Source organism: Felis catus, chromosome C1, assembly GCF_018350175.1.
Source record: "Felis catus isolate Fca126 chromosome C1, F.catus_Fca126_mat1.0, whole genome shotgun sequence".
In the NCBI taxonomy this organism is placed as follows: Eukaryota; Metazoa; Chordata; class Mammalia; order Carnivora; family Felidae; genus Felis; species Felis catus.
The window spans coordinates 29,379,044-29,406,839 of record NC_058375.1 but is presented as its reverse complement, the minus strand read 5'-3'; the positions used below and the strand labels follow the sequence as shown (position 1 = coordinate 29,406,839).

The following is a 27,796-nucleotide window of genomic DNA, read 5'->3' as shown; positions in this document are numbered from 1 at the left end:
TGGGGAACAGGCTGAGGGAGCCGGGACTGGGAATCCCCTTGTACAGATGAGGAAACTGAGTCCCCCCGGATACTAGGGGGCTTGCCCAACGCCACGCAGCAGGCATGGGCTGAAAAATCCAGGTGTGTTTCCACTGTGTGCCGAGGCTCTCCCACCTCCGCCTCACCGGGAGACACGAGCAGCTCTCCCCAGCAGCCCAAACCCTAAAAAGCAAAGAGAATTTAAGAACTCTGTGCCAAGAGCACAGCTCATCCCCAGCCCAAGCACTGAAACTGCCTTCCACTCACTCAAAGGTCTAGAAAACATAAGCACTGAGGTGGGAGGCCTGGGGCCTGTGCCTGTCCCCCGATGGACGCCCCATCACCATCCCACTCTGCCTGACGTGTCCGTATGTCCCCACCTTCCCTGGGCCCACCTGGAATGAATGGGCTTCCCGCTGCTTGAGGAGGTGCCTTCCGAGGTCTCAGTCTTCCCATCTGTACAATGGGAACCATGGGTCTCACTCACACTGCCGAACCAGGCCCCTGCTCCTAAAACACAGGCGCTCCTCTTCCCCTCCTGGACCCTGATCCCCTAAAAGACCTCTGACTTCAGCCTCCAAGAGCTCCCCCCCCCCACCCGCCCCGGATACCTCGGAAGGATCCCTGCGTTCCCGCGGGCCCAAACTGGCTTTGACCAGCTGGGCAGCTGGGCAGCAACCGTGAAGCCGTGGGCCCAGAAACAGAGCCCCGTCTGCGGCAAGGTCCAACAGCCTCCGGAAGCCTCCACCGCCGCCTCCAGCCCCCACCCGAGAGGCGTCAGCACCAACGACCCGCCAGGGCCTGCCCATTTTCCTTTCTTTTCATTGCTGGCTCCGCGCGCAGTTATAGAACCAGGTCTCCACAGAGTAATTTACTGGCAGAATCTCTCCCAGAATCCAGCTTGAAACCAAGCTGTAAAAACAGCTTCGAGTGTAAATAATTCATGCAGACAATATGACTTTTTTATGTAAATTCGGTGCATTAACCCTCTATTATAATGATGGACGACAGATAGGGGCGACGTTGCCTTGGTAAGAGCTAATGGATGGCCGCCATAAATTCACTGCACATTTTATTGTGTTGCTGGAAATTGTGCCTTCAGGCAATGCTGTTTACTTTTATGTAAAACTCTAGGTTCCCTAAATATTACAAATATTTTACATCTAGCTCCTCAGCATTTGGGCTCTGCCCACAAATCAAGCTTTCTCCATGTGAGTTGTAATTAAAGGTTTGTTGTTTTTTTTTTTCCTGGGACAATTATCTCCAACTATAAAGAGAAATATTTTTCCCCTTTAGATGTTCCGTCATTGACTTATTAACAAATCCTTTGGAGAAGGAGGTTGTAAGCGACGCGCTGTGTACTCGGCACGAGTGGGTCGGCAAGAGAAGGGGACGCCCTGGGTACAAGAGCTTGGTGGCTGGCTTTTATGTCTGACCGCCACTCTGGTTTATTTACACATATGATATTCTGGGCCTTCCCCCCACCTCTTCCTTTCTATAATTCATGACCACTTTAGCAGGGTAATTCCTCCAGCCACCTGGAGATGGGCGCCCCTTGCAAGCCCCCTGCCCACACTCCTCTGGGGTGGTAGACGGCGGGGCCTTATGCCCGAGCGGGTCAGAAGCACAGTCCTCACAGCTGGCGGCCCATATACAAGCAGATATATCCCTTGGCCGCCCCCCCGACCCGCTCACACGGCCCACGGCGCGCCTGGGACGGAAACTCGGGTTTCCTGCATTGATTCTCGTCCAATCCGAAGTGTCGGAAATGCCTTTTTGGCTCAGTCCCTGCCCGGGCAGACGTCACGAGGATGCCATTGAGTCTTGCGTGAGGTCTGGGAAGAGGAAGGCCGAGAACCTCAGAAGCGTCTCAATGAAGGGAGGCAACAGCTGAAGCAACAGCCCTCTTTAAGAATAATACTCACACTTGCTTATTATCGTCATCAATATTAATGGCCACTCTGTTAATATTCATACAGCTGCGTTAACATCATCCAGAAGCTCCGGGGATCTCTAAGCACTTCTAATAGCATGTGGATTCTGCCTCTGGGGCCCCCACCTCTCCGCCTGTCCCTCCCCACGGGCACAACACCCAGCCAGCCGACACAGGTCCCAAGCCACCCTCCTCTCCGAGCGGCACCTGCTTTGGGACACCCTGAGCCACACGGGCTTTGGAGTCATCTCAAAGTCCCCGGCGCTCTGCTGTGAGGATGGGACAGAGAGAGCTTTCCCGCCCCGCCAAGGGGCACAGGAAGGTTCTGACAAAGGTGGCTTAAGAAAGAAAGATAGTTCATTTCCCCCCAAGGGCTCATTTCCTGCAGAGTCAAAAAAAAAAAAAAAAAAAAAGACACGTTGGTTAAAAACAAAGATGAGATATCATTTTTCACCGATTATATTAGCAGAGATAATTATAATAATAATGGCAACAGCAGTGACCGGCTCGCTTCCTGCACATGAGCGCTGGGCTTAACCCTCTGTGCCCGCTCTTACTGAATCTCAGAACACCTTTGCGGGCAGCGAGATATAACGTGAGATGGAAACACAGACTCTGCTTTTATTCTCTGACCCAGCAATTCCATCTTTAGGAATCTTCTGCATGTTAATAATTGAAACTACCGCTCCCCCCAAGTGAAATCCTCACGCTGTTCCCCTCCGCATCCACCTACCCTTCCCTCGTCCATCCGCTGACCCTGCCTCTTGCCCGTTCATCTTTCAACCTCAGTGCCAACCCCTCAGAGAAGCCCTCCCTGACTCCCCAGTCTAGGTTATCTTCTCTGGTCTTACTCGCTCACAGCTGGAACTTTTCATTCATGCTTTGAGCACTTTTTCTGTGCACTCCGCATCACATGCTTATTGGATCGTTATTTTGTGGAAGCACTTAAGACACAAGCTCAATGCAAAGAAAACTGCTGTCTCCCCTGCTGGCAGGGGCTGAATGGCCTGTCTCCTCACTACGTCATAAATTCTGTAAAAGCAAGCACTGACCACGTTGTTTCACTCGCCCTTTCTACCCCCAGCCTGGTCCCGGGGTTGGTACGCAGAATGCACTTGGTAACATTTGTGGCATGAACGAAAGAACAAACAAACGGACGAATGAACGAATGAATGAATGAAATTCACAAAGATGTATGCACATAGAAGTTCGTTGCGGGGATATCTGTAAAAGCAAACCAATTGGAAAAACACATATCACCATCAGCTGGGGACTGGGTAAGTAACGTGAGGTCTATCCACACACATAATGCAGGCATTAAAACTAAGAGGTTGATCTACATGTATTGATATGAAGGATGCCCATGACATATTGCTGAGTGGGGGAAAAAAAACAGGTGACAGAACAGCATGTGGCGTCTGATCTCACTCAGGGTAGAATTGCATACGTGGAATCTATTTGTGTATATTTATGCACAGAGAGAAGTCTGGAAGGACGTTCACCAAAATGTTATGTGGTTATCTCTGGATGGTGAAATCTGAGGTGATTTTTACATTTTTCTTTGAACTTTTCCATATTGTCTGAATTTTTTGCAACGAGCATATGTATCCTTTTTTACAAAATGATAAAGCTGCTTTCAAAAGAGAAAGAAAGTATAGGTACGTTGGGCAAGGATGGGGGGGGGGGGTTGCCTTGGGAAGGACTCGATCCGAGGCCAGGTGAACCAGGCAGAAGCCCGGGCCAAGGGGCTGTCTCTCCTCTGGCGTCGGCTGGGCACACTCCCGAGGCTCCAGCGGAAGGACGTTTAGGGCCCGAGCCCCTGCCCCATCCCTTCTCCGGGCACATCATGCCTGTCCGGAGTGGAGTTTCTAAATAGGGATTTCCACATTTGATTCTTCTGACATGCTTTACCGCCTCAGAGCTGTTTTGCAAAATTCATGGTGGTTTTCACAGGCTCCAAGCTTCCTGGGACCAATTCCATTTTGAACAATAGCGGAGTGTCTGCTGGTGGGCGGGGTCGGCCCACCCCAGAGCAGCCTCCCAGCCTCTGTGAGCTGGGACTGTGGGGCTGAGTGTCGAGGCCACGGCATGAAAATACATGAGCTTGCCCTTGTCCTCGTCCTCACCCTCCTCCTTAGGAGGAGAGGGAAGGAGGGAAGCAGCAGGCCCCCTCCCTGCCCCCTGGTGCCCAGGAGGTAAGGGAAACAAAGCCCTTCCCAGCAACCCTCCCTTTCTACCTGGATCACCTCCTGCCGGTCTCCTGACCTACGAACCACCTAAAGCTCTCAGAAGCTAATTGACTTGGCCAAGTCAAGGTCACAGGGCAAGATAATGGCAGGGTGCAGGATTGAAACCAGGGTTCCTGCTGCTCGCCCAGTGCATGCCATAATTTTTAAAAGCCTTGGTGCCCCATCCCTTAAGATAAATCCAAGAGGTATAGCAGCACGGTCATTACTTCCAAACGAAGCCACAAAAGACTGGGCTCCCTGTCCTTAGTCCTGCCCTCCCTCAGTCAGTACGCAGTACCCAGCATGATTTCTACAAAATTTACTCACCAGCCATTCCTCTGCTTAAAAGGTACCTAAGGCTCCACACTGCCCATGGGGGGAGGGTAGCCGGGGGATCCAAGCCCCTTAGGCTGACGCTCAAGGTCTTTTGTGACAAGACCTTGGTCGTGCTCCGACCGCACCCATCTACACTCTTCACCCTGCACAATCGTGTGCTCCAGCCCCACTGAATGACTTACAATTCCCCCAGCCCGCCGTGCTGTCCTACCTCCACACCTTGGCCCATGCTGCTCCCCCCACCCCACCCCACTTCCCCTGGGTAATTCCTACTCATTCTCTAGGACCCAACTTGGGAGTCACCTCGTCTGGGAAGTCTTCCCTAATAACTCCCCTGCTCCCAGATGGATCCCACCCGTCGATGCCTCCTTTATTCAGCTCCCCAGACCCCTGTGCTACTATCCATTCAATGGGCACTTTATTCAACAAGCGGGTATTGGCTACTTATTACGCACTGGCCCCTCTCAGGGCACCTACCACACGTAGTGTCTGTTTCTGGAAGTTCCTTGACGGCAGGGACATATTACCAGGGCCCAGCATCGCTCTATTTTACAACGCTGTACAGCGCATCAGCCCCATTTCACCAATCAGAAACCCAGGGATCCTTCAGCGGGCTACAAACATGGGCAAGAAGAGAAAAGAAAGGGTTTCCTAAAATGCAACCCCCAACCGCCAGTGCCTGCCCCACACTGCCATCCCCAAACATTTCACGTGCTCACTCCCCTCTCCTACATTCTCCCGCCTTCCTGAGCCGTTCATTATTACTCTTCCCAGACCCCACGGTATCTTCCTACTGGGCCTCGGCACCTGCTTTTACCTCTGCCTATGACAATCTTCTGTCTTGTTCATCCTGGTCTCTCAGATGCCTGATACACGGGGAATGTATGAGTAAATGAAATGAATGAACGATATCTCACGGGTGTTGCAGCCTCAAGAGGTCTAAAACTCGCCACCCTCCCTCCAGAGAGACCCCCTTCCTTCCTCCTTCTGCGTCCACTGTCTCGGTGGACAGCCTCATCCACCACCCAATCACTGGGGCCACAGATGGGGTGGGCCCCCTCCCAGCTCTCCCCCTCCCTCCCGGCACTTCATTATCGAATCAATCTCTGCCTACTGTGGATGCTGACTCAGCCATTCCCTCTGACCCATTCGCCTTCTCTTCTCCCCCACCGCCTGGGCTCAGGTTACCCCTCAGCAGACAGGCACCCACCGTAGTCCTTCCTCCCTGCAGAAGCTAGAGTGAGGCTCTCCTCTGACCCTGACCCTCTCCTTTAAGGAGGCCCTCACTGGCCCCCCATTGCCCCAGTATGGGCGGCCCTGGATGACCCACCAGGCAGGTCCCCGACTGCTGCCAGCTCGCTGCTGGTTGGTCTCCAGCCAGTCGGAATGGGCCAGACCACTCCACATCTGCACTCCTTCAGGCTGGCTCACCCTCTGGGCTTCTTCATCTGCTAACCCCTCCTCATCCTCCAAGATTCGCTCAACAATTGCCCGCTCAGAGACGCTTTCCCTAAGCCCATCTCCCATCTCCTTGTCGGGGCTAAGTGACGTTCCTTGCAGCCCCCTGCGCTATCACCTGCTTATGGGTTCATCTCCCCCATTTGACTGCAGGGCATCCAGTACCCAGTGAATATTATTGTTGTTTGGGGGCAGGGTAGATTTCATTAGTCCCAGTTTACAGATGAGGACACTGAGGTGTGACTTTCCCAAGACCTCAGAGCCAGCAAGTGCCCCAGAGAGGCTCTGCCCCTCAGAGCCCCAGCCTGACCCCAGGTGTCACTGTTCGCCTTTCTGAGCCATTCTAGCAAGCATCACACACACACACACACACACACACACACACACACACACACTTCTGCATGTATAGGGGCACACACGGGTATATCCAAACACATACAGAGGCACACAGTGCCCTACTAACACCCAGATGCACAGACACAAATGGCAGACCCCCATAGGCATGCCTAGTGACCCACACCTAGGCTCTGACACACTAGCGCCCAGCGATGCACACATATGAATATGAACAGGCATACGCGTGCCCACAGGGACGTGCGTGCATAACCCGCATGGATGCACACGGACACACACTGACACTGCCCAGGAACACACACAGACAGACCCGCACAGGTACCTAGTTGCAAATACAAAACCACCTGCGGACACGGCACACAGAGATGTCCACACATGTACGTTCGGAGATGCTCACACAGAACCACGCGTCTGAGACCGGCACACAGGCACACGCAGACACAGAGATGCCCTCGTGTACCGCACACGCGCGTTCATCCGAACACAGGCAGTGTGTGTACGTGCACAGGCGAGGACAGGTCTGCCCACCCGCAGGCCCTCGTAAGAGGAACCATATACATTGGCCAGCGTGCGCAGACACACGCCGGTGGGTGTTAGTGAACGGCGCAGGTCAGACGGAGCCGTCTGCTGGGGGCGGGTGGGCAGGGGGGCTGGGGGGGGCCCGTCTGAGGTACCTCGGGGCGCTCACATTTTTACAGCTCAGGAAGGCAGCTGACATACCAGCCCGGCTGCGATGGTATTTTGCATAAATGCTAATGTATTAATTACCATGTACAGTACACAGAGCTGCCATTTAAAAGAAAAAGTTAAGACTTTTTAATTCAAAAGCCCCATGCGGGGTGGGGGTGGGGGGCCTGCCCCGCATGGTGGGTGGAAGCTGGCAGGGCAGCCCGGCGTGCGCCCACTGCCCTTGCACTTGGGTCCCCGCCTGTGGGCTTCCAGCCCAGCCTGCCCGGGGCAGTCAGCCAGCCCTCCGCCTCAGCCCTCTGCCTCTTGGTGCTCTTGGGGGGCCACGGCACCTCTGGAGCCCGCTGAAAGAGGGGTGGGGGCGTGGAGGGCAGGTAAGGCCTACACCGACAGAGGTGTGGTCCTTTGGGGGAAGGGAGCAGGAGTTGGAGCGCATCAGGATCCTTCCCCCAATTAAGCTGGTTCTCTGCAAGACAACTGGAGTAACCAGTGCATCCGATTCTGCCCTGGCCTGGCATTAATCCTTTCAAAGGCTTCCCATCGCTCCTGGAGTCAAGTTCACACTCCCTAGAAGGGCCTGCGGAGCCGAAAGGCAGCTGGCTTCCCTCCTATCTCTCGAGGCCTCTGCCACCAACACCCCTCCTTTCTCACCAGACACCCAAGGGGGCCAGACATTCCCCTTGGCGCCTCTAGGCTGCCTTCTTCTGTCAGCTAGGCCTCAGCTGGAGGAGCCCCTCTCCCCGGTCACTCTCCTTACCTCACTGGGGGCTTTCACGACCCTCTTGGTTAATTATTCTTGCTCAGCGCTACCGGCTGCCCCCACTGGAAAGGGAGCTCTGGAAAGCCAGGACTGGGCAGACCTCGCTTCATCTCAATACCGCAGCCCCTTGGACGGGGCTCGGCACTTAGTAGATGTTCAGTTAAACGTTTGTTAAATGCGAGGATGAGCTGAAATGAATGAGGGATGCCCTTCCCAGCTGGCCCCACTCCAGGTACTAACTCAGGCAGGACTGTTCTCTCTGCCTGCCAGGCAGGTCCCCTGCGCCCTCCCTGCCCACCCCCCGTCACACAGAAGGGGGCCTCAAGTGAAGCTTTAAGCAGCTGCAACAGTCTCAGCCTCTCCCTTTGCGGCTCCTTTCATATCCAATGTCTCACACGAGTCCTGCCAGGGAGGCACCATTTCTTCGACTGCAGAAGAAATGAAGGTTCTGCGACGCAGGCGATTCACCCAGAGTCACCAAGTTCACAGCTTGCCAGAGAAGGCAGGATTTAAATCCATGTTTGATGCCCAATGTGGAGCTTCCTCCACTGCACCGCTGACTTCTCCCCCTGCTCCCTCAGCTCCTGGAGCTGGAGCACTACAGACATGCCCCACAGACCACTCCTCCTGCCTCTGGGCAGGTGGGAGAGCCAAAGGGGTCCTGCCAGGCATGTGAAGAAGGCACCTGGGACCCAGCTGGCTCACCTCCAAATGCAGGGTGGAGTCCTCACTCCCACACCCAGTCAGCTGCCAGGTACCACCATTCCAGAGGCTATCTCCCCCAGACCCGTCTTCTTCTCCTCAGGCCTAATCCAGGCCACACCTCCACCGCCTCTCATTTATACTCTTGTGACAGCCTACGATCCGGACCCTCAGAGCTGCTCCCAGCAACCAAAGCGATCTTCCCTAAACTCAAATCCTATTTCCCTCTCCAGTGACATCCCCCTTCCCCGTCACTGCCTTTACAGGGATCCATAAATGTGCGTCATTGTTAAGAATGTACACGGAGTCCAAATCCTGGCCCTGCCACTTACTAGCTGTGTGGCCCTGAGTGAGTCACCGAACCTCTCTGTGCCTCAACCACCTAATCTATACGTACGGATGGGCATAATAATCATATCGCCCTCAGGGGGTTGTTATCAGGATGAAATGAGTTGAAATGTGTAAAGCACCAAACGCAACGCCTAGAACCTGAAAAACACAGATGTAAGAGTTCGCCGTCATTTATCATTGTTTTTTTGCGTGTGCGATTATTTGATTCGGGTCTTTCTCCTCCGTGAAATAACAAACTCCGTGCGGATGGGGTGGCTGTTCAGAGGCGTCTTTGAAGCCACTCAAGCCCCTCGCTGCCTGAAGCCTTTGTGCTATTTTCTTCATTCTGGCTGGGTGTGGGCCCGGTTGGGGGTGGGGGGGTGGGGTGGGGGGGCGGGGGAGAGCGTGCCCTCAGCAGGAAACACTGTCAGTGTCGAGTTCCAGCCCTGATGAAAGTGACAGGCAGCAGCCAGAGAGGACAGTTCCCCGTGGAGGGCCGCGTAGGGGCTGTACCCTCCAGAGCCCCAAGTTCCCTGGGAGCCCCCACGGGGCCACAGCTCCCTTTGTCCAGAGGTCAGGAGCAGCTGGCCAGCTGCGGGGGAGTTCCGCTGCCCTGCTCCGGCCAGCAGCCCAGATGTGCGTGTTTGCACAGCCGAGTCCCGGCTCTGAGGGAGCCTTGTTGGGCATCATGAAAGGGGGCTTGTGTGAGGCCGACGGCCTCCGCACCCCAGCCTGCCTGCCTCCAAGACAGCGGGCAGGAATGCAGCCCGCAGGAAGCCCTTCCTACCAGGCCTGCCAAGTGCCCTTCCCATGCCTGAGAGGTCAGGGCCGCTGCCAGGAGCGGGTTTAACTTGCCAAGTGCAGACTAGATGTCCGGGTTCGGGTCCTTCCTCAGTTTCCTCTTCTGTAAGCTGGGGGAGGCCCCAACCCTCTCCCTCTGCTTGGGGGTTGGGGGGGGGCGCCACATGGAGTGCGGGAAGCCACAGTCTTATAGGCAGAATAGCAGCGTGCCTAAGAACTCTGGAGTCGAAAGGCCAGCAAAGAATTTTCACATCTGTGAGCCTCAGTTTCTTTACCCGTAAATGAGGATGATACCTACTACCTTCTGGGGTTGTCCCTGGGATGAAATGACATCATGGCAAGGAAGGACCGAGCATGCTGATACAGAATAGGTGCTCAATAGTTCTGTGTTCTCTCTCTTTCTCTATTCACTGGGCTCCGAAATGGGGGAGGTGGGGGTGGGTTGAGGTTGCCTGCACTGAGGGCACAGGCTTCCTCCCACTGTCCCAGAAGAAAAGCTGCTGCCAGAGGCCCCCACACCAGGCATGGTGCCATGCATCCGGGCAGCCCGTATGCCAGGCGCATGACTATCTCCAGGTAGAAAAGCTTCTGCTCCCCACCAGACTCCCTAGGGACAGCTGGTCCCTGGGCACGGTGGGTCTTAGATGTCCAGATACAGTTCATCCTTGTGCCCAGTCCAGTCCTGGGCAGGGCCAGTCCCTGGGCTCAGCTGGTTTGCCAGGTATAGCTCTTCTTTTTTTTTTTTTTTTAATGTTTATTTATTTTTGAGAGAGACAGAGACAGAGCGCGAGCAGAGGAGGGGCAGAGAGAGGGAGACACAGAATCCCAAGCAGGTTCCAGGCTCCGAGCCGTCAGCCCAGAGCCTGGCGCGGGGCTCGAACTCACAAACTGTGAGGTCACGACCTGAGCTGAAGTCGGACTCTTAAACAACTGAGCCACCCAGGTGCCCCTGCCAGGTATAGCTGTTCTTGAACACAATTGGTCAGCGGGCAACGTGAGTCTCTGGCCATAGATGGTCCCTGGAAACCGTCTATGAGCACAGTCAGGCTACACACAGCTGGTCCCTAGGCACAGACATCTTCTGGCATAATCAGTCCCTGGGCATGGGTAGCCCCTGGGTCCAGTCAGCCCTCAGGCAGTCATGGTGGACGAAGTCAGTCCCAGGGCAAAGATGAGCTCCACACACTCCTCCGAGGGTCTCTGAGATCAGTTGTTCTCCTGAGAACAGTTGTTTCTAGGCTCAGTTGGTCCTGGGGAACTGTGGGTCCCTGGCATAGCCATTCCATAGGCATGGTCAGTCCCTAGATATGGCTGCTCCCTGGGCACAGTCACCAGCCCCTGGGCAGGGCAATCCCTAGGCACAGCCAGCCGTCATTCTCTGGACACAGTTGTTTCTGGGCTCAGTTGGTCCCTTGGAGTCTGTCTTTGACCTTAGGACAAACTGGATAGGCACAGTCCATTGAGATCCGCCCTACCCCTCCCGCCGATTAACATGCATAGACCCATCACCCCTTTCCTTTGTGGCCCCCATCCCTCCTCTTAGGGCCTGAAGAACTGGGACCCACCGAGGAAATAGGAAGGATCCTCTAGGGTCCCAAGAGCCCTGGCATGGCCTGCTTCATGGCAGGGGGAGGTGACAGGATAGGGGAATCGGGGGCAGGGGGGAAGCAGAGAACTAGCTCTGTCCAGTGATTTGGCCTCAGTGCAGGGGAGGGTGCACAAAACATGGTACAAAAGGCTCTGACCTTGAGCGGGACACCCTCCTTCTCTCTATTCTGCTCTCTATTCTCTAGATATATGGAATGGATCCCACAGGCCTGTGGAAGGAGCATGGGCTGGCCTGCTACTGAAAGTCTGCGTGGCCATGGGTACCTGTGCCGGACAAGTTTCTTCTAGTTCTAAGGATATACATTCCCAACCAGGTTGCCATCCCTGGTCACTAACCAAAATACTCATAGCCTTGGGCATGGCACCGACAGGGAAGGAGGAGATGGCCAGTCTTGGGGATGGTGAGCTCTAGGCAATGGCTGGTGCTGGTTTTCTGACTCTTCCTGGCTCTGTTCAGTCCCACAGCTCCATCGCTGTCCGGTCCAGCTGGGAACAGAGCAGCAAGCCCACGTGGAGGCCCTGTCCCTAAGCCTGCTCGGTCCTCATTGCCTTCAGCCGCCATGATTCTCTGAAGGGGGCATGGTTTCTGTGGGATGATGATGTGATGTGGCATCCCATTAGCCAGCACCTGCCCTTTCTGCCCACCCTCCTCCCCCAGTCCCCATGCACATCAATGTTTAATTGAATCGCCAGGGTAGTGGTGCAAGTCACATCTGCTTTAGGGTCTGGCAATAAAGTGAGCGACACTAGCAAGTCACACATTACAGGGGGCACCACCCCCACATGGGCATAAGCCTGTGCTCAGGGACCATCCTAGATCAGCATGCCGGGATCCCCTGGGTTTGTACCCCCAAAAAGAAATTGAAGGAAGGGCTGACTTCTAGGGTAGGAAAGGGTGAGGTCAGAGCACATGGTCAGGGGACTCTATGGGGACAGAGAAGGGAAATGAAGGACAGGTGGTCTGGCAGAGTTGGCCAAGCCAGGGCTCACCACTGAGGTGTTCAAGCTGCAGGCCCCCGTGGGTACAAAGGCTGGCCCCTGTAAGGTTAATAACTAATACTCTCTCTCTCACTAGCGTCCCAACCAAAGCCATCTGACCAGGGAGTCCAAGAGAAGTACATCCACAGGGAGTCAAGACGCTAAGGCTGAAGAGACAAACATGCTTAAACTAGGTCAATCCAGTTCAGGCTGGTCCCAACTGGCTGCAACTAGATCTAACTGATTCAAGCTGGCTCGAATCAAACCAGACCTGTCGGGGCCAGCTCAAAATGCATAGAGCTGGCCAAGACTCAATGAAGTTGAATCAAACCGGTTGTGACCTGCTCATACCACCTGGAGCCATGGGAAGGCCAGCAATTCAACACCCAGTTCTTTTGTGTTGGCCTCTGCCCAGTGGAGCTTTGTGTCCCTTCCTCTTAAAATTTCTTGAATTCTTTTGCTTTCGGTATGATTTGTTTTTATTTTAATTCCAGTACAGTTAACATACAGTGTTGTAATGCATTTTTTGTAATGTTTATTTTTTTTTTATTTTTGAGACAGAGAGAGACAGAGCATGACAGGGGAGGGTCAGAGAGAGAGGGAGACACAGAATCCGAAACAGGCTCCGGGATCTGAGCTGTCAGCACAGAGCCCGAGGCAGGGTTCGAACCCACGGACCGCGAGATCATGACCTGAGCCGAAGTCGGACGCTCAACCGACTGAGCCACCCAGGCGCCCCTGACAATGCATTTTTTTTTCAACGTTTATTTATTTTTGGGACAGAGAAAGACAGAGCATGAACGGGGGAGGGTCAGAGAGAGAGGGAGACACAGAATCGGAAACAGGCTCCAGGCTCTGAGCCATCAGCCCAGAGCCTGACGCGGGGCTCGAACTCACGGACCGCGAGATCATGACCTGAGCCGAAGTCGGACGCTCAACCGACTGAGCCACCCAGGCGCCCCTGACAATGCATTTTTTAATCCAAGCATCCCATCACAGTCGGAGGAGGTAACATGCACACGTTCCCTGCTATCAAGGTGATTACTTGGGTGAGTGCAAGAGCTGTCGACAACATGGGTCCAGATCCCCACCGCAATGTCCCGGTCGGGAGATCTTGAGTAAGTTACCTCCTCTCGCTTACTCTGTCTCTCGTGTCAAAAGACTCGGCTCATTACAGGACTTGCCTCAGAGAGGACCGTTTTGAAAATTAAGATTATATACAGGAGCACTGTTCCTGGCATGTAATAACCACTCAGTACATAGAAGTTATTCCCATCTTATTATTCTTCTTCTGCTCTGACCTCACACAGCACAGCCTTAACCTCAGATGACCAAAATTCAGAGTGCTACACTGCCACTGCCTCAGCATGTGAACTTGGATAATTCACTCAAGTTCTCTAAAGCCTCAATTTCCCCAGCTGAAAATGAGGGCGCTAACACCTGCCTCAAGGGTCATTTTGAGGATTAAATAAAATGAAGCAAGCACTTGGCAATGTATCTGGCACGTAGTACACACAGTACCCCATATATATTGGCTACTACTATATGACTAACTAACACTTAAATAATGTTAATTCTGTGCTAACGGTTCTATGCATGTCAACTCAATTAATCCTTAGGACAACCCTAAGAAGTAGGTACTAGTGTTATCCCCAAATTCAGGAGGGTTAACTGAGGCTCGAAACATACCACAGTGCCTCACGATTCTGAAATATTTTAGGAAAGAAAGGAAATGGTGCATTTGTCAAGGTGAAGGACAATGAGAGATTGAGCCGAGGGCACGTCTTGGGAGTCTGGTGGTGATTAAAAGCAGGCAGTGTTTAAAGTCAAGTTCCCAGCTCACACACTTTCTAGGCCTCAGTCTCCTCATCTCTCAAATATGAATAATCTTTATCCCACAGAATTGTGAGAAACAAACTAGATATCATTTATAGCTTGCACATAGTAGGTGCTCAAATATGTAAGCTCCCTCTCTTCTTTTCTTCCACAAGGACATTAGGCATTCAAAATCGATGTGCATCGGCACAATGACATTTGCCTGGAGTGACCCCTGTCGAGCACATTATCTCCGCATGACATCTGCCCATGTGTGCTGCCCATCTCTAATGTGGCATCTGATCTAAGTTGCTTGTGTCTTACAGCAACACCATCTGGAACACAAGGCTTCCAGGTCACCATGGCGAGGAAAAAGAGCTGGAATGTCATTCACCAACTCTTAAATGTTTCATTCCAGAATGTCACATTTCACTTCAGCTCATAGACCATTGGCCAGATTGGTCACATGGTTCTTCTGCCTGGCCATAAGGAAGCTGGGAAATATGAGTAGCACGTGAATTCGATGAGAAGTACATGCCTCTGCCCTAGGATGAAGCCATCCATCTCAGTTGGGCTGCATCATTAAAGGTCTGGCATCCAACCTGAAGAAGCTGATGGTTCTGAGAGCTCGACCACTCTCCAGCCACATCTAGAGTGCTGTATCAGTTCTAGGTGTTGTGTTTTCAGAGCCTCCAAGACACACGGATTCCCAACAAAAGAGGAGACCAAATCAAAGATGGGGCTGGAAATCTAGTCTTGTGAGGAAGAGTTGAAAACATGTTTGGCCTGGAAGAGGAGCGGCTTCAGATGTCTAATTTCAGATTCTTAAAAAGCTGTCATGGGACAGAAAAGAATGAAACTACTCTGTGGGGCTCCATGGAGCAGAGTCCTCCCAGACAAGTGGAACTTACACAGACAAGGGAGACAGTCGAGAGCTGAGCACGTTTGAAAAGATTGACTCAGGAGAGAGTGGATTCCCTGCCTCGAGGATATGCAGAATATGCAGGCAGAGTCCAGAAAGCCATTTGGTTTGGGTGCTATGAAAGAATTCAGGTATCTGAAGGAGCTGAAATAGACATCCAGTAAGAGTCTTTACAGACAGAGTTCAGATGGCAGGGATAGGGACACAGCTCATTCAGATTCTAAGCTTGGTATCATAAGGAATCGGGAAGGAAGCCAGCCCTCAGGGTCCCTGTTAGATTAGGCTAGGCCTTGCTACAGTAACTGCACCAAAAACAAAAAACAAAAGTTCCATGGTTTGACCAGAACAGGTTCATTTCTCTGGGGCAGAAGGGACTCTCCAGACCTCTGTCCCTAGACTCTCCCCTGTTCCTCAGGTAAAAAGCCCTGCTGTCTGGGTGCCTCCCACTCTCAGGGACACTTATGAAGGACACCCAACGTGAAAACAAATAAAAGTAAATCACCCCATCAGAGCTATAAGTAATAATCAATAATTCAAAGCCTTGATAAAGTCTTGCTGGAGAGCGCTTCAGAGAGAAGGCACGGGCTGAGTTTCATGGTTAATTCAATGTCAATTAGCTGATTGCTAACTTCCCTCCAGCGAAATCGCATGCAGTGCAGGGGAGAGAAATCAAACGTGCTCTCGCTTTAACAAGCCTGGTGTTTCAATCATTCATCTCTGGCCGCGGGCTCAGAACCAATGCCAACAGACGTTCCTTCACAGTTTTATCAACCATTTCTGCGTGTCACTGTTTTCTCAGCTGCCCTTAATTGTCCCAGGACCATCTCTGGGAACCAAGGCTACTCGAAATCCAAAGTCAGGAGAGTAGTTTTCTGCTTTCTAGAAGGTTGTGGGACCCACACTCCTGAAACTCAGTTTCCCCATGATAATCTCTTCCTCCAAGGGACACTGTGACCAGCCAGTGTGACAACAAAGGTAAAGTGAAGAGCAGAGAGGCTGGTACACAGCAGGCACTCAGTTAAGGTAGTTTTCCTCTGCCCTCACAAATCCTGGGATGGGTACATTGCTCACCTCCATACCTCCAAGCCCGTGTAGAGGCCATGGCCGCCTTCAGCACCATGGCCAGAGTCTCTGCCCAGAGGCTGGAGAAGGGTGGGGAGGAGCAAGTCGAGGAGATGCTGCAGGGCTCAGGGCTGAAGGACCAGCGGGGGAAATCAGTGTGTAGCGATCCCGGGAATCACTGAAGCACGCTGCTTCCCTTTGCATGTGAGAAAACGGGCCAGAGAGGGTGAGGAACTTGCCCATAAGCATAAATATGCCAGGTCTCCAAGCTCAGCCTCTCCACATCTCACACTGCCCTACAGATAGAAGGGTGGAAATTCTGAGTCCCCTTCTCCTTCCTGGGACTCTCTAGGGGGTAGGACACAGGAGGGGAGTTATTGATGCACAAGGAGACCCCGGAAAGGGCTGCCTGAGGGACTAGATGGCTGCAAGAGACCTGAGCTCTCCCTGGAGTTCAGCCCTGGTCCAGCATTTCTGGACAGTGTCCTCTGCTTATCTCTTCTCCTCGCAGTTCTGAGCTGAGGCTTTAATTGGCCATTCCCAGGCCTAGCACTGTGCACGGCACTGCAAAGGTGGGTAGAAAGGCTCCTGACACACATCAGTGCCTTCTCTTGGAAGGCAGACATATATCTCTCACAAGTGTGTAGCATCCTATGATGGTTAGTTTCATGTGTCAACTTGACTGGGCTAAGGGATGCCCAGATAGCTGGTAAAACATTATTTCTAGAAATGTCTTCAAGGGCATTCTCAGAAGAGATTAGCATTTGAACCAGCAGACAGAATAGAGAAGATCACCGTCACCTGGTGGGAGGGGGGGGAGCTGACATCACCCCTCATCCAACCCATCATCGAGGGCCTGAATTGAACAAAAAGGCAGAAGGGCGAATTTGCTCTCTGATGAGCTGAGACATCCGTCTTCTCCTGCCTTCAGACATCAGTGCTTCAGACTTGGACTTGGCTCTCCTGCTTCTCAGGCCTCTGGATTTGGACTAGAACTACTCCACTGGACTTCCTGGGCCTCCAGGCTGCAGGTAGCAGGTCATAGGACTTCTTAGCCTCCATAATCATGTGAGCCAAGCTTCATAATGAATCTCTTTCTGTGTATCTCAATATATCCTATTGTTCTGTTTCTCTGGAGGACCCTGACTAGTACACATGTCCATGCATTGTGGACTGTGCCCAACAGTGTAAGGACTACATATACTTTGTCCAGGGAAGGACTGAGAATGTTCTTTCCATGACCCACAGGTCCTCTGGACCTCCTCTCCTTCCCCTGGGGGTGCAGGAAGGCAACCCTCTCCAGTCTCCTCTATCACAGGCCACCCCCAGATTTGAATCCTAGCTCCACCAGGAACTAGCTGAGGGATGCTGTAAAGCTTGTTAACCTCTCAGAGTCCCAGTTCCTTCATGTGAAAAGTGAGGATAATAATAGTACCAAAATGATCAATTGTTGAGGAGATTAGATGAGATAACTCAAGCATAGTGCTTAGCGTGGTGCCCAGTACAGAATATGTTTCAAAAATAATAGTGATCTTTTTTTAGTAAAAGTTTCTCTTGGAAAAATTCCAAGCCTCGAGGGTATTCCAGGAGTCTGTCCACAGCAGAATTAGTATGAAAACACTCGAGGGTACCCTGGGCCACCAAGACCTCTTGGCCCAGATAATGTGAGGTTCAGTGTGAGGCCATGTTCAGGGGTTAGTGCTGGGCCAGGTTCAGGGCCAGTCCGGGCCTGGGCTAGGGCTCAGTGTGAGGTCCTAATCAATAGCCCACCACTAACTCATAACAGCCTTGGGAAAGTCCCTTCCCTATTAGCCTTAGTTTCCTTGCCTATAAAATGGAACAACAATCCTGGCCCAGCGTGCCTCACGGAGGTGTTAGGAGGGTGCCATCAAATCGTGCATGTGAAGGCTTGCATAACTTCAGAGATAAGCTTCACTGCTCAGTGTTACTTGTATTTCTCTGGACCCCAGATCTGCTAAGTGCGAGGTTTCTCTCCTTATTTCCATGCACCCGTGGTGGGGGCCATTCCCAGGATCAGAGCAGTAAGGCAGGGGACTGGGATGCCGGGTGGGGGCAGGGGGGAGGGACACCCAAGACTCTGCTGCTCTTCCCAGGAGCTGGGAACAGAAGGCTTAGAATTCACTGCACACATATTTGCTGACTTCTCTGCACTCTGCCAGCTTCAGGCATTCACTTCCCAGAAGTTTATTTGAGGAGACGCAGATGAGCCGGATTTGGGTTCAGCAGACCTGCCCAGACAAACAGGCTGAGCCCTTTCTCACTGCCTCTCTCACACACATTCCACCTCGCTCAGTTTCTCTTTGTCTGTCTGTCTCTCCTTGACGACCTGCTCCTCGGTCTCTCTTGCTCCTCGTGCTGTTTATTCGCCATTTGATCCCCTGCTCCACATTCAATCCCTGCCCTCCTCAGCCCCGCTTTGTGCCCTGGGAGGCTGACCCCAGCACACTGCATGGCCTGGGTGCCCCTAGGTGGGGTTCAGCTGGTGGGAGACACCGGCAGAGATTACAGGGAGGGGGGAGAGGAGGTCAGGGATTCCTTCCCCACCCCCTCTTTCCTGGGCAACATTTTTGGCAGTGGCTATGTTTCTCCGTGACTACAGTTTGCACCAGGCATCCGTCCTCCACAGCACCAGCCCTTCCTGGGCTGTGACAGCCCATCTCCCCCACCTTGCTGCATCAGCCCTAAAGGTTGCAAAGGCTTCAGACTATTGCCAGCCTCTGGGACCTCACCATCCCCTGTTGCTTCCTAAACTCCACCCATGCCAGGGCGCCTGGGTGGCTCAGTCGGTTAAGCGTCCAACTTCGGCTCAGGTCACAATCTCATGGCTCGTGGGTTCAAGCCCCATGTCAGGCTCTGTGCTGACAGCTCACAGCCTGGAGCCTGCTTCGGATTCTGTGTCTCCTTCTCTCTGACCCTCCCCTGCCCACGCTCTGTCTCTGTCTCTCTCTCTCAAGAATAAACACTTAAGAAAAAATAAAATAAAATAAACTCCACCCATGCCTTGTAAGTAGCCCATCCATTATAGTCTGTACATGTAAACCCATTTGAAGGGAATTCTGCTTCCTGCCAGGACCCTAACCAAACACTCCTCAACCCCATCCACACTCTCTTTGAGATCCTCCATAGTCCTCAGCCTTCTCTCCTTTCTAGTTCTCCTAAACTCAGGGTGGGAAATACTAAGATTGCTTCTGTCACATCCCTTAGTGAAGGCCACCCCAGGGTGGTCCCTGCTTCCTTTAGAGACACACACACACACACACACACACACACACACCACAGAACCAAGAGTCCCTCTCATCTTCCCAGCAGGTCAGGGAGAACTAGGGACAGCTTGGAACTCAGAGTAAGAAGAGCTGGTTTATAGCACCCCCTTTGCCACAAACCAGCTAGAGCATTTAATAATCTCCCATTTCCTCCCATGTAACATAAAGAAACGCACACTTCTCAAGCTGTTCGAAGATCTGGTAGGCTGACAAATGTGTACGTGGTTTGCAAACTGTAACAACACAGCAATGAGAAACTATTACTGAGACCCCACAAGGAGCCAACAGGTCTGCGACCTCTCTAAGGCAGTGGGCGAAATACGGCAGACCGCCGGGACAACCACCGTCCGGTGGCCGTGGCTGCTCCCGACCCATGGGCCAGAAGGAACCACCGCTGTCCCAAGGCTAGTGATCTTGAGGTTAAGGTTGGAGCTGGACTCAGCTGAAACTGGGGGCAAGGTTATGGTTGAAATTCAGGCTGGGATCAGATTTAGGATGGGGCTGAGGTCTGGTAGTGAGGCTGAGGTTGGGGTTGGATGTGTGTTCCAGTTGGGGCTGAGACCAGAGTCAGAGCTGAGTTAGGGGCTGTGGCTGGGGTTGGACGTTGAGCTGGGTCTGGGGCTAAAGATTGAAGTTGGCGTGAGAACTGAGACCGGCACTGAGTCAGGGGCTGGGCATGGGGCGGCAGAATCCTCCCTGCCCACACAGACCTCCACTGGGCTTTGGGACCCTAACTGACCTGCACAATGGAGACACTGGTATATTGACACCTTCTTCCCCATCCTGGAGTGACTGCTTCATTCATTTATTATTTCATCTGTCTATTCAATGAACAATTTATTGATTACCTATTACGTGCTATATATTGTACCAGATACTGGCAATGCACTGGTAAGCCAAGCAGATGTGGTCACTACCCTCACAGAGCTTACGTTTTAAAAGGGAAGAAAGACAATAACCTGACAATCACAGAACTGGATGTATAATTACAGGTGTGCAAAGGGATATGAATCAAAAGCCCGGGGAGCCATGTGTTAGAGAACACAGCACATGAAAGGTCATGGAAGGCCGCTGGATGTGATGAAAGTTCCCAACATCTTTCAAAGTTCATACGGGGCAACAGACGACAGAGGGGTTGACTCGCGCTGGTAACCAAGGAGCACTTCATGGAAGAGGCTGCATTGTGCTAGGTTCTCCACGGCTTCCTCCATCCATGAAGCTGGGAGGCAGTGGATGCAATGGATCTGAAGTCAGGTAAACCTGGGCTCAAAGGCAGACCATCCAGGCAGACCAGCCTTGGACAAGTCACTTCCCCTCTCTGAGCCTCAGTCTGATTCTGTAAGACAGAAACAGTAGTTCCCACACTGTGGGGCTTGTGGTGAGGGTTCAAGATGACATGTGTAAAGTTCCCAGCGCACGTAAGGTGCTCACTTAATGTTATCTCCTTCCCCTTTTCCCAAGGCGCGGAGGACAGCGGGAGCTTGCTGAGAGCAGCTGACACCCCACGGGCGACTGCTCAGGGTCCCGATCTCCAGGCTCAAGCTGTCACCCCGACAGGCAAGGCGTGATCTCTCCCCAGAGTTCACGCTCCCCAGAGTGCAGGCATGATTTACACAGCCATCGGGGCAACTCCAAATTGGACTAAAACCTAATGACTGGAAACGAGACAAGTAATGAAATTCTACGCAGAAAATTTACAGGGGAGATTTATTAGGTAGGTTTTATTTACGAGGCTGAGCACTTAGGGCTCTGGGGTGGGGTGTGGGATCGGAAGAATAAATCCAGTCCACATACACCCCCCCCCCCGCCCCCGCCGCCCAGGCATCACCTCCACTCAGCCGGCCTAGACTCTTGATAATTAGGATTAGGAGACCTTGCCGCATCCCTACCCCCACTGAACTCACAACCTCCCCTCGCCTGCAAGGCTCTTTCACACTTTACAACCTCGTCTCGGTACTGCCAGCCTCTCCAAACGCTGGATCTCCCTATCTTTGGGAAGACAGTTGTATCATTCTGGGGCAGGCTGTGCCTGGAGGCTGGACCTCAGAAGCACAGAGGGGAGTGGCTGGAAGGCAGAAGCTTGCGTGGTTAGCCCCTAATGAACCTGATCTTGGAATAAGTCTTCCCCAAGATATGAGGTGGCAGGCAGAGTGGGCAGCAGAAACCCGAGGAGAAGGAGGTGCCACTCCAGAGGAGCAGTGGGCAGGATTTTCTTGTGGTCAGGACAGGGGAACAGCTAGTAGGAGTCTAGAGGGGAAACTGAGGCAATTCAGTGCTGCATCTGGGCCTACAAGGTGCAAAAAAAAAACCCAGTCAAGATTACAAGACTGTTTTTAGCTACAGAAAGTAGAGCGCTCTCCTATGCCTTTCCCTCACATCTGTCCCTTTCCTGGGCAGAGGACAAAGCCACTGCCCACCATGACCCTCTCTGTGCCTCCCCTCCATGTAACTCCCACCAGCCTTTCCTTTCCTCCACCTGCTTCTCTTAGCTCCAATACTCTGACCTGTTCTCTTTTCCATTCACCTTACTCCAAGCACAATGGCCTCCTTGTTGCTCAAACACGCCCAGTAAGTTCTTGTCTCAGGATCTTTGCACTGCCTAGAATGCTCTCTCCCACCCCATAAGCAGCACAGCTAGCTCCCTCCCTTCCTTTTTTTAAATTTTTTTTGACGTTTATTTATTTTCGAGAGACAGAGAGACAGACAGAATGCGGGGGTGGGGGGGAGGGATGCAGAGAGAGAGACAGACACACACACACACACACACACACACACACACACACACACACACAGAATCCAAAGCAGGCTCCAGCCCCAAACTGCGGACACAGAGCTACCCGGACAGGGCCTGACACAGGGCTCAAACCCATGGACTGTGAAATCGTGACCTGAGCCAAAGTCGGAGCTTAACGGACTGAGCCACCCAGGCGCCCCGCTCCCTCCCTTCCTTAAATATCACCCTCTCAGAGAAGTCTGACTCATCAAAATTTCAACCTCCTCCTAGACACTCCCCATCCCCCTTCCCCACTTTATTTTTTTCTCCTTAGCATGTATCACTAAATGCTTTATATTATATGTATCTTGTTCATTGCATGCCTCCCCCATGAGAACAAAAGCTCCCGGAGGACAAAGACGTTTGTCTGTCATGCTTGTCACTGTAATCCGCAGTTCCTAACGCGGAGCTTGGCATACGGAAGGCACTAGTACAAACTTAGCTGGGTGGCTGAGCCTCACCCCCAACCACCATAAATGCCCTTCCGGAGTGTACAAACAAGTATGTACAGGATGCCGAGCACTGTGCCCAAGGGTCCCTGTGATTACCTCCATGAGTGGCTCATTTACCAGGTGCCCTGGGCGCCTGCTCCTGGGTCAGGTACTGGGGGTACCAGGTGAATCAGATCCAGGCGCTGTGCTCAAGGAGCTCCCAGTCTGGGGAGGGGCAGGAGAAACCCAGACTCGGGAAGAGCGGCTCCAAGTGTTGGAAGCACAGCCCCTGGGAGACAACGGAGGAAGTCAGCCAGGGAGGTCTGGGAGCCGGGATAGCAGGCGCCCACAAGTGGCTCTCGCAGCCACACGGAAACCACACGAGAGCTGGCAGCAGAGGCCACGGAGCCAGCTGTGGGTCTCAGCGCCGCCATCCACCAGCTGTGTGACTTCAGCTGTTCCTCCACCTCTGTGCCTCAGTTACCTCATCTGTGAAATGGACATAATATAGTGCCTGCTCACTGGATGGCTGTGAAGATGAATCGAATTTGTAAGGTCCTTTGAACAGACCCAGAACATAATTAAGAAGCACACAGTAAATGCTAGTCATCGTTATCGCTGCTTGTACTGTCGTTCATGAAAACTGACAGACAAGGGAAAAAGAATTCTAGGGAGCAACCTGGGCAGAGGTTAAAGACGGAAGTATAGGCATGTTTGAGGTTAGAGAAGAGGCTTCCATACCAGCGTCGGGACTGTGCTAGTAAAAGTCTACCAATAGGTTCGAGGGGCGGGGGGGGGGGGGGGGGGGGGGGGGGGGGGGCAGGGAGGGGGGAGGGAGGGGGGAGGGCTGATGTACAACATTTGTCAATTTCTGTAGGGTAAATACTCCCACCAAGGCCAGTTTCAAACCACCAAAGTGACATCGCTGAACAAAAACTTGGGAAGAGATGTGTAATTGGGACCTGCGGGCCCACACAGCGACCTCAGCCTGCAGGTGGGCTCAGAAGGATGGCCTCCATCCACCTCACCCCACCCCAGTCCCTGACAGGGCCAGCTCCCTCTACACCCAGCCCTTGGCCCTCAAGTTAGGCTCTAGAAGGGAAACCGATTAGGCTATGGGGTGCGGGGCAGGGAGACACCAGCTCAGATGTGGCCTGAGGTCCATGTTTAGCCCTTGCCCCAGGGAATCTTGGGAACTAGTTTCTCTCTCTCTCTCTCTCTCTCTCTCTCTCTCTCTCTCTCTCACACACACACACACACACACACACACACACACACACACACCTGAATCCTCAACCCTGAGCCCAGTGGCCACCTGGATTATGAGCACATCTGCCTCTGGAGAGGCCAAGGTGATTGGTGCCCCTGGAATCCTAGAGGAGTAAGGGAGGGAGGCCCACCTTCCACACGAATTCCCTGCACACAGCCCCAGTCTCCCCCTGTGGGCTCAGATGGGGATGCTCTGGAAACCAACTTCAGAGGCTTGGGGCTGGGCCAGCCCCCGCAGAGCAGCTCCGCTGAGCGCTGAGTGGGGAGGGGCCCTCGAGCTCCGGGTTTGCCACCTTGCTCTCTCCCTCCCACCCACCCTCCCCAGCAGGTTTATCAGCGTGAAAACAGGAAGGCTGGCAGTGCTATTAATAATACATGAAGCCAGCTCTGCCCCCGATCAGGCGGGCAGGCAGAGGCGGAGAGGCAGCCCCAGCCCCCAGGGAGGGAGGGAGCCAGGCTGCTGGGGGCCTGCCTGGCTGGGCCACGGGGCAGGGGTAGGGGCAGGGGGAGCTGCTCTCTTCCTTCTCCCATTTGCTTTGTGCACGTCCAGCACTCAAGGCCAGACACTGGCGCTCCCTCCATTTTGCTGACTGCTATTTCCCTCCTCAGAAACACTGCCTGAGTCCTGCAGAAGCTGCAAGCCAGTAGAGAAAACTTTCTGGTCTGGGATACAGGAGACCAGGTTCTGGGACTTGGGAGGCCACAGAGGGTCAGGTGTAACACAAGCTTTGATGTTAAACTGATCTGGATCGGAATCTTGGCCCAAGCCCCACCTACTGTGTGACTTTAGACAAATCGCTTTACCTCTCTGAACCTCCGATTCTTCATCTACAAAATCAGAGACCACTAAGGAAATGGTGAGAATAAACCAAAGAATAGGTGTGACACCGCTGGCACATAGTAGTTGTTCAAAAAATGGCAGCTGGGCATTATTATTTTTGTGACTATGAACTTGGGCAAGTTTCTTCTCCCCTGAGCCTTGATCTTCACATCTATAAAATGAGGAGGTTGATCTCCAAGAGCCCCCCCAGGTGCCGGTGGGATCTCCATGACCACAGAATGAGAATCCCCAGGCCACAGATGAGGTCTCAGAAGCCCCTGAGATGCCCCACCCCTCTGGTAGCCCCCCTCTCTGGAAATGCTACCCCTGCCCCAGAATACACCTGTGCTAAGACCCGGGGTGCCTGGTGTCTGGTCCACTCTGGCCTCAGTTTCCCTAGTTATGATGTAGGGACAGCAATCCTCTCTTAGCTCCCTGAGGAAGGGGTGAGCGGAGGGCAGGGCCAGGAGGGGAGAAGAAAGAGCGAGAGTGTCCTGGGGAGAGAGAAGAAGCCTTGATTCTGAGTCATCAACAGATAATCACAAGGAGCTCAGGGCTGAGGGGGTGGGGGGCCGGTGGGGGGATTACCAATCTTTTCCATCTGCACTCACTCATTCATTCATTCCTTTACTCATTCATTCATTCACTCATTAGTCCATTCATTCACTCATTCATTCATTCATTCGTTCTACAAATACTTCCAGAGCCCTCTCACATTTTGGAGGAAGCCCTCTGCCCTGATCCTCCCTCTACTGTTAGTCCTTCTGAGGCTCCTACGTGAGATCCTTTCCCTCAATGAACCCTTTAAATGAAGGGGTCCCCAGAATTCTTGACCTTTTCCTCTTCCCACACCACATTCTCCCTGGATCTCCCCCTTCCCCCACAGACTCATCTCTCCTGATGCCAATAACCCCAAACCTCCTTCCCCAGAGTAGACAGCCCCCCAGCTCCAGACCCACGGATGCAACAGCCCACAGGGCATCTCTATGTTGATAGTTTACAGGCACCTGAAACTCAGCAAGGCCTGAGTCCAACTCACCGTGTGCCCCAGGCCTTCCCTCTGACCATCCCTCCCTGCACCTCCTCTGAGCCCTACACACACCCTGTGCTTCAGCCTCAGGAACCACCGCACTCCCTCTGTCACCCAGCTCCCCACAGCCGCCTGCAGCCTCACCTGAATGACTGACCATAGAGAAGAGAGGGTCATTTCACCCCTTGGTCCCCTAAAGCAGAGCGAACACTGGCCTTGGGGTCAGAAGATCAGGGCTCAAGTCCTGGCTCTGCACTTACTGACAATGCCACCGTGAGAGCCTCACAGAGCCTCCACTTCCTCAAATGGGGATGATAAAATCCCCGCCTCGTTGTATGGGGTCACAGTGAGGATTACATGGTCTTCTGTAGAGGAAGTAGTTAGCATGTGCCAAGAGCACGTCAACAGGCTTCAGGTCTGAGGACGATGACGAAGGTGGTGGTGGTGGTGGTAAAAGTTTATTCACCACCAAGCTTCAGGCTGGAAACACAGAAATAAACAAAGACAGACCTGGCCCTCAAGGAGCTTGCTGTCAGGCAGGAGAGGCTGTCATAAAAGCAAACAACTACAAGGCAAGCAAGGAATGCTTACACACTTGTAGGAACAAGGAGCTATTTGGGTGCTCAGAAGAGGGCGGAACTAAGTCTGCCTGAGAGTCAGGGGCTCTGGACAAGGGAGAGGGCATTTGAGCTGGGACTGGAGGGATGTGTAGGAGTTCCCCAAGCAAAGACAGACCAGCATCCCGGACTCCAAAGTCCTACTCATTCTGAACAAGGTGCCCTTTCTTTTTTTTTTTTTTTTTTTTTTTGTTGTTGTTGTTGTTGTTAATGTTTATTTACTTTTGAGAGAGAGTGTGTGTGCATGAGCGGGCAAGGCGCAGAGACAGGAAGACACAGAATGCAAAGCAGGCTCCAGGCTCTGAGCTGTCAGCACAGAGCCCAACGCGGGGCTCGAACTCACGGACCGTGAGATCATGACCTGAGCCGAAGGCAGACGCTTAACCAACTGAGCCACCCAAGTGCCCCTTCTAAGGAATACGGCTGATAGGAAAACTAGTCGGAGCGCAGAGAGCACTCTCACCCCCCTTGTGGGTGGGCCAGTGGGTCAAGGGCAACCTCAACACACCTGAGCCACCCCAGGTGCCAAAGCAGCAGAGATCCTTACAGGGTGGCTCACTGGGCAGAGGGCCCTGCAATTTGCTCCAGCCCCCATGCTGGGCTTCTAGGCTTTCTCTCTTCCCTTCTCCTTTCTGCCCAAACCCAAGGTCTGTGAGGTTTGGTCTCCTCACTCATGGTCACAACCTGCTTCCTGTACCCCACACTCAGCACTAGGCACAATACTAAGCAGTGTCATAGCCTAGAAGCACAGTGCTCTTGCCTGAGCCCTGGGACGTCCACACGCCCATCCCCTATAGTCCTGTTTCCCTCCCCCCCACCCCAGGGTCTTCTTTGGGCCTGTGAGTCTGGATGCATGGGGAAGGGAATGAACAATGGACGGCGGAGTCCCTGTATATGGAAGTCTCCAGCACTCAGAAAATCAGAGATGCCAGAAAAACACAGTCAGGTCCCCTCTCCTCAACGTGACAACTGTATTTCCTGAGTGGGACCAAGGGGGAAAGAGAGATGCTTGCAGACCGGACCTGTAGTGGACAGAGTTATAGAATCTGGCTTCAGACAGTCCTCAGCTAGTCCCAGCTCTGTCCCTGCCTGGCTGTGTGACCTTGGGCACAATTTCATCTTTCTGGATCTGTTTTGCCATTGGTGACTTTCAGTCACTCGGCCAAGATTCATTGACCATCTCTTCTATTCTGGGTCTAGCTCTAGGATGAATTTTGATGAGTAAGACAGACCAAATCCCTGCTTCATGAAGCTTACATTCTAACTGGGCAAACAATCAAAATGTAACCAACTGAATCAATCATGTAACTTACATGAAGGTAAATGCTCTGCCCAAGGGATGAGAGAGGAACTAGAAGGCATGTGTTTTAGCCAGGTTGGACAAAAATCTGAATCAAATGAGGGAATGAGCATGTGAAGAGGTGGGGAAGCCACTCCCGGCAGAGGAAATAGCAAGTGCAAAGGCCCTGAGGTAGGAATGAGCTTAGCAAATTTAAGGACTTCCAGGCGGCCAGTGTGACTGGAACAAGGAAACAAGGGAGAAGATAATAGGAAAAAAGATCTGCAAGGCAGCTAGAG

General features: G+C 52.9%; 1 protein-coding gene across 1 annotated transcript in view; it reads right to left on the bottom strand.

The window, feature by feature from the left end:
- Positions 1-27,796, bottom strand: part of LOC109502243 (translation initiation factor IF-2-like) — a 68,690-nt gene that overhangs the window by 23,413 nt on the left and 17,481 nt on the right. The window lies entirely within an intron of this gene.